This window comes from Peromyscus californicus, unplaced genomic scaffold (genome assembly GCF_007827085.1).
Source record: "Peromyscus californicus insignis strain IS unplaced genomic scaffold, ASM782708v3 Scaffold_12__1_contigs__length_115047231, whole genome shotgun sequence".
NCBI classification, from domain to species: Eukaryota; Metazoa; Chordata; class Mammalia; order Rodentia; family Cricetidae; genus Peromyscus; species Peromyscus californicus.
The window spans coordinates 47,536,924-47,549,066 of NW_026294413.1; the positions used below are offsets into that span (position 1 = coordinate 47,536,924).

Consider the following 12,143-nt stretch of genomic DNA (forward strand, 5'->3'; position numbering starts at 1 on the left):
TGTTAATCTTCCCATATGATGTGGTGCTGCACAATGACAATTAGTACTTAGATACTTTCTGTTGCACACTGCTGACGGCCATTTTTCATCATTTCACAACTGTGTCAAAGTAACCTCGTTGGTCTTGTACTAGCAAGCTGGGCAGTAGAAGCAACACTGCCCACAGCCTAGTTCATAATTTTTCATTTGCGCATTCATCCCCATAACCATGAGGATTGAAAATTGATAACTGGGGTGATCATTTTTCCATCTTCAGTATTTAGATTAGCTTTTCTCCCTTTTTCGGTTTCCTGTTTGATTTCTACAATATGTTCGTTTGTTTTTTGAGACAAGGTTTCTCTGTATAGCCCCGGCTGTCCTAGAACTTGATTGCAGACCAGGCTGGCCTCGAACTCAGAGATCTGCCTGCCTCGGCCTCCTGCACGCACCACCACTACCCAGCTAAATTCAGATCTTTTGGCTTAGACTAATAGTGTAATTTTTTCAGCATCCCTTTGCTCACTGTTCTCAAGTATTAAGGACCTGATTATAATGTTCTCCCACCAGCTCATGAAAATGTTATGGGGATATTTGACTCCTGTTCATTTTGCCATTTAAAGGTGACTTTTTGCCTTAAATTATGTCACCTTTGTTGAAAGACATGTGCAGGTTCACATGTGTCCGTGTCCGTGTGTGTGTGTCTGTGTCTGTATGCACATGTGTGTGTTGCATGACCTTTTTATCTTCACTTTTCCTCTGAACTTAGTTACCCATTGCTCTTCTCCCTGGGAAATAAGGCAAAAGAAGTGAACTCCTGTTGTCTTTCAAAGTTTGTTTCATGTTTATCCCATGTGAATACAAGCTGGCATAACTGAGAAACATTATGAATGTGTCCATAAGATGGAATCATTCATCAAATACTAATGAGTCATTTCACAAAGTGATGTTTATAATGGAGGCCCAAGCAATTGTAAGAAAAGCAAAGGACCCTCAGGTTTTCTCACTGGAAGGAGCCTTGACAGAAGGACCTAAGTGACTTTCCCTCCAGCTACCTGTCCTTGAACAGAAAAACCTGATGTCATTTCACGTGGCAAATGAATATACATAAAGGATATTTCAAGGAGCTATTTTTACAAGAGCTAAGAGCCAGGGTTCAGTTCCTGTCCATCAAACCACATTCTGCCCCAAATCCAGCCTCTGGCTTCCCACGAGCTTCTGGACCAATAGACCAAACAGCTGATTAAAGTTGAAATGATACAATTCCATCACTCCAGCATGGCCCTCCATGTCATGAGGTCTAAATGGGCCATCAGTTTCCTTAGAAACAACTTAGAAGTCCACACATCAATTGTGAGTAAGCAAAACTTGAGAAATAGTTCACGTCTGAGGGTGAAGGGTTAAGAAGGGTTAAGGGTAAAGAAACAACCATATACTGTGGACTCATCCTCTTCAAACTCAACACAACTCAGGTTTGCACAGCACGAACAGGGGTGTCACTGGTGTGTGGTTTGAGGGGAGAACATGGGGTTGATTCTCACCATCAAGAGAGAAGTCAGTAAAACCAGAACCACAGGCAGAATTAAGACTGAATTCTAACTCAGAAAAAAAAAAAAAAAGCCTGAACTCTCTTCCCAGCATAAACAGTCAAGGCAACGAGCAGCACATGGAGATGGACCTTTCTATATGGACCGCTTCCTGCTTGTGATGGGGCTAACAGAGAGCGAGCGAGAGGGCTTCACTTCCCAGTGAATGTCAGAACCAACAGCCATCCCACTCCACATTTTAACTTGCTGAAATCACAGGTGCTTTGCCTTTTAAAAACATTTAGACAACTGATTAAATCATGTTGATTGCTCAAATATATGGAAAGTCTGGTATGTTTGGTTGAGCCATGGATATGACGTCATTTAGGATTCCTGGACATACCGGATACTGGCAGCAAGCCATTCACTATGGAGATGTTTGTTTGGTACTTAAACATGCCAAACTTTGAGATCTTTCTTTCAAAGGAAGAGTAACAGTTTCTTGTTAGACATAAATGATGATTCTTTTTATGACCAAAAAAGTCAATAAGAAACTCAGTTTGAAACCAAACTTTTTCCCAGTGTGAATGAGAGTCCAATTATTTTCTCATGTAAGCTTTGACATTGCTTGTCTCTTTTTGGACAGTTTTGTGTCTCATTTTCTGGACAGATGTCTATGGCCTTCAAAGCTTTCACAGAGAATTTAATCCTTGGCAGTGAAAAGAAAGAAAATCCCAAAGGGTCAAGTCAGTGGGGAAGGGAGAGAGACTAGACAAGTTGGAGGGGTCTCACTCAAACTGAAATCCTTTAGCCATGGCAAAGATGTGTAATTATCAAAGAAACTGGGCATTTAAGTTGTAAAAACAGCAAAAGCTCTGCCTTGCACAAACAGATTTTCTCCTCAGAACCTAAAAATGTGATATAAACCCTACACTAAGCTTTGGTGGTGTTTTTATTTTATTTTATTTTTCTGAGACTGTCTTGCTCTGTAGCCCAGCCTGGCCAGGAACTCTTGGCAACCCTCCTACCTCAGACTCTAGTGCTGGGATTACAGGTTTGAACTACCACTTCCAGCAAGTTCTTCTTGAAAGGGAATATTACTCTTATCTTTGGAAGCCCTCTGCTGCCTTATGGCATGATTATTTCTATTCATAGATACGTGCTGAGATGATTGAATACTAATTTGCATTTGGATTCAGGGTTAAACTGGAATTGTTTGTTCTCAGTGGCTGTCTTTGGAACTGAAAATATATTCTCAATGGATCTCATCCCAAGCCTTATTTTGCATTTATCCCAAGTTATTTTCCTTAGATGTATCAGTTAACTTTTGGGTTGCAAGCAACAGTAGCTGGTAGACTTAAGCAAGGACACTTACTGGGCAAATTGCAAGAAGTGTGGAGGCCCACAAAGGTTTCCTAGTGAAATCTGAGCTTGCTTCACCCAGCAGGGCTGCATTAGAGAATTGCTTGACCGTGTGCATGGCTACTAGGTGATTGGAAGGGTCTGCACTTGGCTGTGCCAGGGAGAGGTCTTTTGCTCCACCCTTGACATTCCTTTAAATAGCCCTTTAAAAGAGACAGAAGGGGCCGGTGGATTAGGATCCAGGCCCTCCCGAGGCTATCCTGTGTTTCTATCTGTTCCTCTCCCCTTCTATCTATATCTCTTATCACTCTATCCTCAAGAGTATATGGGGTAAAATGTGGGAGCTGGTCTCCACAAAGAAGTGCAAAATATTGAAGAAAAGGCTGAAGGATCAACGATGGGAAAGTAGATGAGGCAGTTCACTTAGGTCTCATACCATGAGTACCATTCCAGCAGCCCCATAGCACTGGGTTAAATGAAGTCCACTCCTCTTTCCTGGGCTAGAGGAACATGGCCACTGAACAGCAGCCCCATCAAATGGCAGCCAAATGAGGATGCTACTATTGAAAGAAGGGCTGGGTGCTAGGCAACTGCAGTGGATAAATAAGAAGTAAGGGCCAATGAGACGGTTCAGAGGATAAAGGTACTTGCCTTGCAGGCTGGTGACAGGAGTTAGATCCCCCAGACTGATGTGGAGGTAGGAAGAGAAAACCATCTCTACAAAGTTGTCTTCTGACCTCCACTTGTGCACTGTGGCACTCGTGCCCTCAAATACACCCCCTCCCTTTCCTCCCTCCTCCTCCCTCTCCCTACACACACACACACACACACACACACACACACACACACACACACACACACACACACACGATGAATATTTTTTTAAAACAGCACAAAAATAACCATCCCCATTTTACCCTTTCTTCTCCATTTTTGGCTGAGCTTTGAACGAACTGTGTGATCCGGGCAGACCTTGAACTTGTGGTATTCCCTGCATTAGTCTCCCAAGTAGCTGGAATCATATGCCTGCTCCACCAGTCCTTTTTTTAAACAAATACTGATTAAACACCTATTATGCCCACTCATGCTAAACTCCCCAGGAGAGCTACAATGGGAGAAAAACAGGGGTTACATCAACCAAAATCCAATATTTGTTAGAGGTCTATGGATAATGGCGCCCATACAACATAATATAGATAAGAACTAATTAAGGAAAGTATTAACAGTCAAGTTGAATTCACTGGAAATATGTGGCTGATAAGTCTGGGATCCAGAGCAAACACACAGCCAAAGAGGATTTTATTAAAGAGGTCTTAGTTCTATACCTGTGTAAGGAAAAGAAACAAACACAGAAAACTGTGTGTGTGTGTGTGTGTGTGTGTGTGTGTGTGTGTGTGTGTGTGTGTGTGTGATGGATGTGTGTAGGCATGCATGTCACCACACAAGCGTGGAAGTCAGAGTATGGCTTTGTGGAGTAGGTTCTCTCTCTACATTTACATGGGTTCTGAGAATTGAACTCAAATTGCCAGGTTGCATTATAAGCACATTAACCCACTGAGACATCTCTCAAGTCTGGTGGAAAGATTTAATTGTATTTAGTTTTACGTGGAAGATCGTCAGCAGATTGAAATAATACATGTGAATGATTTAGGCAGTGTGTGAATCAGTTTGTGAGTAATATATAAGATTCAGATCATACTAAGTTATGACATGTGGTCTGATAATGCTCCCCACAAGAGCCATAGATTAACAAAAATCCTAGTACCCGGCATGAGAAACCTCCTTTCAAATCGTTGGTCTGGGTAATCCAAGTAATAAAGACTATTGCTGTTTCCCATGGTTGCCTCTCAGAGGTTAAACCTAAGTCCCTGTTGTTGACGACCCCACACACTTAGGACACAGGATTTGGACGATTTGAGCTGGATCTAACCTGAACGGCCTCCCGTCTGCGCGGTCTACGTGTCATTGTACCATAATTTGCTATGCAAGCTGCTAAGGGAGGGAAGCAATTCATAGTCCTAGCTAGCTGTGAGGCCTGCGAACCACAGCAATGACCAGCATGGCAAGCTATCCCCAACGGCGCAACAGTGGCATTCCTGTTTTGGCAGCAACCAAAAACTGTCCTAATTGGATTTAAGGCCCATTCAACAGTAAGGAGATCATGCCTGGTATCAGAAACCTACCCAAGTACCTCGGGACAGTGAGATTGTGGATCTTAAAAGACCACCTAATAATACTGCCATGTTACTAGATCAGTATAATTCCTAAGCACACCCTAAAACTCATCCCTTATACCCACAGTTAAGTGCAGCTCTCGCCCCTCGTCAGAGAAGCTTACTTTATAGCAAATGGAGACCAGTACAGAAAACTGTAACTGGACACAGTCCAGAGATTAGCAGACCGCGGGGAGCACAGCCCCGAATCCTGTACCTGAGCCTTAGGGACATCACTGAAGAGAAGGGAGAAAGGTTTATGAGCCAGAAGACTAGGAAGTCAGCTGTGAGACTGTCTACTGGAAATGGTTGCCTAAACAAGACCCAGCAATGACAGTATCAATAGACATAGGAACGCAGAAAGGGGGAAAAAAATCTCACCGGACCCCATCCCTAGACAAAGAGTTACACTAAGCAACTAAAAACTGCCGAGTGATGGAGAATTAGCTTATCCCAGGAACGAGCCCTTAACTGGTTATCCAATATAAACTGGTCACACAAGCCACAAAAATGGACTGACAGGTTGTAGTTACGTATTTGTGCATCTCTCTCTCTCTCTCTCTCTCTCTCTCTCTCTCTCTCTCTCTCTCTCTCTCTCTCTCTCGTGTGTGTGTGTGTGTGTATGTGTGTGTGTGTGTGTGACAATAATAATGAAAGATCATAAGTTGGAGAGGGAGGGTGCATAAGAGGAGTTGGAGGGGCCGGCCAGTGGTGGCGCACGCTTTTAATGGCATTGCAAGTTCAAGCCCAGCATGGGCTCCATAGCAAAACCCTGTTTCAAAAACCAAATAGCAACCAAAACCTGTATTAAAGTAAGATTCTCTTCTTGCTGTGAATTTTTGAAGAAAAGATGAATGCCACCTCTAGAATCAGACTTATTATCGCTTTGAAAAATATTCTTACGGTTACTTTGTGTACCGTGAGTCAACGTACTCTTTGGCCTCTATTAATTGGGCTGATATTGTCCAGGGGCCACCTCAGTGAGGTTTTACTGTTTAACTCTTTCATGTCCACTCACATGTGGACTTCAGTGACAAAGTGACTACATTATACATTGCCCCAAAAGGTTCCCACTCTTTCATCATCACGTTATGTGACTTAAAAACCAAATGGTCGTATTATAATTACTTTTATCTAATTATGAATGAATTTGGTTTAAAAATTGGAAAAAAAATTTAATAAAAGTAATTTTTGATGCTGGGTAGTGGTGGCACATACCTTTAATCCCAGTACTTGGGAAGCAGAGGCCGGCCAATCTCTGTGGGTTCAAGGCCAGCCTAGTCTACAGAGCTAGTTCCAGGACAGCCAAGGCTACACAAAGAAAGCCTATCTCAACAAAACCCAATAATAATAATAATAATAATTTTCACCTGAGCAAATCAACTGAAAGTAAAACATTTCTATCCTGTGTTTTACTCTCTATATAATGTTGTACCGACATGGAATTCATTCATTTCTTTTCTAACATTTTCAGATGGAATGTAATTCACCTCCTTAATATAATAGACCTTCCTGTAAGGCTAGGAGCATGAATTCAGGTCTGAGGAAAGGTAGAAAGCCAAATTCAGCTTGTCAGGGAGTGAGTTTTCTATGTTCCTTCCACTTTTGCAGTCTATTCATTATTCCATGTTCATCTTTTTCTTCTCAAACGCAGAGAAACACTCTTCCTTGTTCACCTTTAGGGACACTAGGTTTAAAGTCCAAAAAGCACATTGAAAATGAGAAATGTTAAGCCAGAAATAATTATTTGAGGTAAACCAGTAGTTGGATGAGAATGAAAACCTAGAAAAGGGGTTGGGGATTTAGCTCAGTGGTAGAGCACTTGCTAGGTTTGGTCCTCAGCTCTGAAGAAGAAAAAAAAAACCTAGAAAAAAGAAAGTAGGGGAACATTAAACCTAGAGGTTTGGTATGAATTGCAGTCAAGAATGGGGTCCCCTGGTACCTCTTGGTGGGAAGCAATTTAGGTCCCTGATGGTCCTCCTACTGTTGTGTTGAGACATCCCAATGAAAGGGTCCTCTAGGCTCTGTCTGGGGAGGTCATCATCTTTCATTAAGGCCTGCATAGAGAGCAGTGAAGTCATTGTGAACAAGAGGCTTGGCACTGATGCTGTGTGTGTGGTCCAGGACAAGACAGCGTTCTGTGCCAATCAGACACTTGAGGTGAACTGCTGAGGTCATCTTTCTCTACCTACATCTGTTTCTCCCCACTCTTCTATGTAGGAGTCCACAGGCTGTTTATGGGAGAGGGTGTATCTTGTTCTCCTATCTTCTGACTTTTATTTATTTATTCTTATTTTCTGATTGTTTTCCAGACTCCACAGAACTTAAGAGCTTAGTACTAGTTGAGCAGGCATAATATCCACTGCTGGGATTGCTGCTTGAGAACTGCTCCATTTGTCAATATGTCATCAAACTCTATTAATTGAAGAATTGGTGACCATCGTGTTTGATGTCACTGGGGTACTGAGCACACAGCAGGTGCTATCATCAGGCAGGATTTTTGAACTCTAAAGATTGATATCCAGTATTATTTAAGATTTTTTGTGTATTTATTACTGAACCAACGTGGGAGTACAGATCATAGATAAGAAAAATCAGATTCCCAATTCAACACATTCTTATGATCTTCTTTTTCTTTCTTTCTTTCTTTCTTTCTTTCTTTCTTTCTTTCTTTCTTTCTTCCTTTCTTTCTTTCTTTCTTTCTTTCTTTTTCTTTCTTTCTTTTTTTTTAGTGTTTTAGAGACAGGGTTTCTCTTTGAAAGAGTCTGGCTGTCCTGGAACTAACTCTGTTTAACCAGGCTGGCCTCAAACTCACAGAGATCCACCTAACTCTGCCTCCCAAGTGCCGGGACTAAAGGCATGTGCCACTACCGCCTAGCAAAGCTTAGGATCTTAGTGTGGCATAAATATGGGTGCCTTTCATTCAATCCCTTCTATAACCAACTTGGTTCTCATTCACTTGTTGGAATTATAACTGACTTTTGTTTGTTTTTTATTTCGTTTTGGTTTTTTTTTTTTTTTTTTTTTTTTTTTGAGATAGAGACTCATACAGCTCAGGCTGACCTTAAACTCCAGATACATCCTCTGTCTCCTGGGTGCCAAGATACTGGCTTGTACCGCCATGGCCTGCTATATACCTGGTTTTATCATCTGTTTTCATTGAAAAGCTGAATGGTTTTGCTTTTGTCTCTCTAGCTAGAAGTTTCTTAGTCCTGACAGAGCAAGGAGAAGAGACGAGCACAAACACCAGGAGGCAGAGAGGAGACCAGAGATATTTCTGTTTGTAATCACTGGTATCCAGTGTGTAGCCGGGGGTCCTGGGAACTTGGTCTGTTGGTTGCACTTGGATGTGACCTTCTTATTTTCAGAACAGTCCCAACCTGTAGTTGGCAACGTTTCATTAGCAGCATGTCCTTGTCTACCATCCAAGACTTTTTACTGTGGGATTTAAGACGTCAAGCTGGTTTAAATGAACAAAGAGAGTGATAAACAAAAAAGTAGCTAGAAATAACGGACAGTTGTGGGTTAGGATAGGTTATAAAAAGTTATGTAAAATAGAGAATGGGCTGTGCTCTCATCTTTCCTGAAGATGAATCCAGAGCAGTAGTGTTTGATTTGGTAAGGAGATCCCAGGAGCAAAACCTAGCAGTTGAAACCAAAGCATTAGTTTTAGAGACTATTTGTCCACTTAAATATCTCCTGCTTTAGCAATCTTTAAAGCCAGGGGGAAAAGGTCAAGTACCAGAGTATACCTAAGAGGTTCATGTCTCCTTCTCAAGCACAGCAGGTTCAAATGAATTTGCTGTCGTTGGAGGGGTGCCAATTTCTCTATTTTGTATTAAAATGTTCTCATCTCTCATTTTATGGTTGATATCTCAAAAAACCAGTTCAGCTCAAATGGCACAACTCCATCAATTATTTACCCTATGTGAAAAATTTCCAAACTTATAAAGGTACAGCTTACAACATCGGCTTAAGGATGTGCAAAGTATCAACAAATCCCAACCAAATGCTGATGGCAAAGATAATGAATGAGGTCATGCTAGTGAATTTGCACAAGATCCTGGAGAGTCTATCTGGATGCAGCTAAGGATGACAGAAAAGAGAAAATGATATCTTCTTCAAATCTGAAAAAGTCAAACTATTCAATTCATAAAATTATGAAATCTTGTTATTATTTAAAGTGATCAAGGGTGATTAACACCATTCCTGTATTACTTTGTACTTACTGTATTGCACAAAAGATCAAACTTTTTTTTTTTTTTTTGGTTTTGTTTTTTTGAGACAAGGTTTCTCTGTGTAGTCCTGACTGTCCTGGAACTCACTCTGTAGACCAGGTAGGTTGGCCTAAAACTCACAGAGATTCACCTACCATTATTTCCCAAATGCTGGGATTAAAGGTGTGTGCCATCACTGTCTGGCTGGGACCAAAAAATTTTTAAGATTAAGGCAAAAAACAGACAGATGAGTACATCTCCCAAGAATACATCTATATATAATTATGAAATTAAAGTGCTTATAAAGTTGACAGAATATAAATTGTGGAAATTAGCATAATTTTAACAGTGTAACCCTTCCATTTTACTTTATTTAAAAATCACTTTATCTTTGAGAATTTCATACAATGTGTTTTGATTATATTCACACACACCCCCAACTGCCCCCATATCCATCCTCTCCACCCTCACCTCCCTACCCACACGACTTTGAGTCTTATTCTCCCTCCCCATCCAGTCCAGTTTGTGTTACCCAACTACTCTTGGGAGTGTGGCTGCCCTACCTGGGGTCATGTTACTTCACACTTCAGTGCTGTCACCCTCCTTTCTAATGAAATAACTGTACCCTATGAGTTTAATGACAAAATCAAAACCTTTCTTTCTAGAGACTCTGAAGAGATGGTCGTTTCCTTTCCCATTTAAACTGTGCTAACGACAGAAACAGAAAGAAACGTGCTCTGGTTTACAAAACAGATCGCTCCCCAATCGTCAGGGGTGGGGCGGGGGTTGAGATAGGACTGTACAGGGTAGCAAGGAGTACTTTATGTGCACATTGCGAAACTTCTGTCTGATATCTTAGTTCTAGCACTATCCATCTCTCAAGAATCCTTCCCTTCCCGCTTCTGTTGTTGGTTTTTATTGCTCTTCGGCTCTTTGTTCTTTGGGGGGTGGACCACCCAGCTCCCAAATAAATACACAGAGGCTTATTCTTTCATATGAATGCCCGGCCTTTGCTTGGCTAGTTTCTAGCCAGCTTTTCTTAAATTATCCCATCTACTTTTTGCCTCTGAGCTTTTCTCTTTCTCTGTATACCTTTACCTTTCTATATACCTTTCTTTCTTTCTTACTCCATTGCTGGTTGTGTAGCTGGGCAGCTGACCCACAATGTTCTCCTCTCCTTCTCCCTTTCTTGCTCCTTGATCCTATCTTCCCAGATTTCTCCTTCTATTTATTCTCTCTGCCTGCCAGCCCTGCCTATCCTTTCTCCTGCCTTGCTATTGGCCACTCAGCTCTTTATTAGACCATCAGGTGTTTTAAGCAGGCAAAGTAACACAGCTTTACAGAGTTAAACAAATGCAACATAAAAGAATGCAACACATTTTTGCACTATTGAACAAATATTCCACAGCATAAACAAATGTAACACATCTTTAACTAATGTTCTACAACATGCTTCCCTGTCTCCATTTGCTCAGATGTGGCAGTGAAAAGCTCAAGTCCCAGGAGCATCAACAAAACATTTCAAACCAGAACCACCCTGTCTTAGCTACTTTTCTATGGCTGTGACAAAACACAATGGCCAGGGTAACTTATAGGAGAAAGCGTTTATTGGGGCTTATAGTTTTAGATGGATAGAGTTCATGACCATCATGGTAGGGATTATGGCAGCAGGCAGACAGCTAGAGCAGTAGCTGAGAGCTCACATGTTGAAACACAGTCATCACACACACACACACACACACACACACACACACACACACACACACACACAGAGAGAGAGAGAGAGAGAGAGAGAGAGAGAGAGAGAGAGAGAGAGAGAGAGAGAGAGAGGTGGGGGGAGAGATTGAGAGAGAAATTGGTCATGACCCTTGTCTTTTGAAACCTCAAAGCCTAGCCCCAATGACACTCCTCCTGCAACAAGGCCACACCTTCTAATCCTTCCCAAGCAGTTACACCAAGTAGGAACCAAGTATTCAAATACATGAGCCTATGGGGGCCATTCTCATTCAAACCATCACATATGGCAAATACAAGCAATGACAAGATTGACATGTCTTGAACAAAAATTGGACTCTTATCAACTTTGAACCTCTGAAAGAACTATCTACATCTTGAGTTTCAATCTTATGGGTGCAAATATTAGTCATTTTAACATAATCCGTTTCACTTCCATTGCCATTTCACCCGAAACAGTTTTGTCAGTAAGAAAGCCAACAACCGGGGTTGGGGATTTAGCTGAGTGGTAGAGTGCTTGCCTAGCAAGCACAAGGCCCTGGGTTCAGTCCTCAGCTCCCAGGATGGGGCGGGAGGGAGAAGAAAGCCAACAACTGAGTAAGCAATCCTGGAGAGACACAGGTTCATTTCAGAAAGTCTCATGTAGGCCTGGACCGAGCATGGAGTTGGTCTGGTAGAATTATAGGACACGAGGTTAGAACAGAGTGGATTACAAATAGCCTTGATGTCAGGCTGGTAACAAAAAGAACTCTGGTGGAAGCTGAAGCCACACTGTGTGTCAGCCTTAATGATTAGTCCACTGGCATTGTTCACCTCATTCTTCACAAGCAGGGCTGCTGGTGAGTCAGTCTATGAGAATCATCCCTCTTCAGAGTTTGGAGAGGTTTGGTAACCTGCCCAAGGCTACACAGCTTGTAAGTTGTAAATCTAGTATTAGAACCACGTCATTCTGACTTTATAAACTGAGTTCCTAGGCAGCAAGGAGTATGGGTTTTATCCTACTAGTTGGGGGATTTGTTTTTGGTTTTTCTTGTTTCTTATTTTTGTCAAGATGTAGTATGTAAGGCTAAACAATTAAGCAGAGCATAGTCCTCTCTCTATCTCTATTATCATTT

The 12,143-nt window shown here is 41.7% G+C and overlaps 1 protein-coding gene and 1 pseudogene across 1 annotated transcript in view; both read left to right on the forward strand.

Moving 5' to 3' along the window:
• The window catches only part of LOC128107869 (translation initiation factor IF-2-like), an 82,246-nt gene that overhangs the window by 14,224 nt on the left and 55,879 nt on the right, over positions 1-12,143 (forward strand). The window lies entirely within an intron of this gene.
• The window catches only part of LOC128107150 (60S ribosomal protein L5-like), a 45,065-nt pseudogene that overhangs the window by 12,741 nt on the left and 20,181 nt on the right, over positions 1-12,143 (forward strand).